Genomic DNA, 801 nt, shown 5'->3' with positions numbered 1-801 from the left:
TTAGAATTTTGCATTTCACCTAAATTTTTAATAAGAAAATAAATATTTAAGACAATGTTACAAAGGTAATTTAGGGAAAGAATTCTCCTAAGATCAACGAATTGAAGAGATAGCGATGACCGGATAGATTGTTACATAACTCTTGTATTTAATGAGAACGCGTTCATTTTTAATATAACATAATCATGGTCGAATGGTCGAGGCGATTAAAGCGCTCGTCCGCCTCTCAGGGAGACTAGATTCGAATCCGGGCAACCAACTCCAAGAAATTTTCATGGTAACTACTTATGACATATCGGGCTAAGAGCTTCCAGGTGATAAACACTTAACAGCCATGACAAAAAAGATCCTTTTACTGCACAGGCAGAAAAGATTAAATATTTGCAAAGATTGCAGAGGTTGCGGTCGACGTTTTCAACACGAAAACGTGTACATCGGACGTTCAGCGCCGCCATCCTGTAAGCCTAGAAGTTTGACAATGGCGTTTGGAACGTCGAGCATGATTCCACTGACGTTCCAAACGCCATTGTTAAACTTCCAGGCTTACAGGATGGCGGCGCTGAACGTCCGACGTACACGTATTCGCGTTGAAAACGTCGGCCGCAACCTCTCTATTGTCTTGACCCGAATGAAACGCGAAAGATGTTGTAAATAGGATTTATTTGATACCTAGAAGTTATCCAGTTCTCCCAAATAATTTAAAGAAGGAATTCTTATTATATTTGTCAACTTGGATATAAATTATTAATAGGACTGTTAAACTGGTGTTAAGTATTAACGCAAAATTGAGCAAAAGTTCTT

This window comes from Centruroides sculpturatus, unplaced genomic scaffold (genome assembly GCF_000671375.1).
Source record: "Centruroides sculpturatus isolate CEXI.00-Female unplaced genomic scaffold, Cexi_2.0 scaffold1733, whole genome shotgun sequence".
Taxonomy (NCBI): domain Eukaryota; kingdom Metazoa; phylum Arthropoda; class Arachnida; order Scorpiones; family Buthidae; genus Centruroides; species Centruroides sculpturatus.
This window is presented reverse-complemented; position numbering follows the sequence as displayed.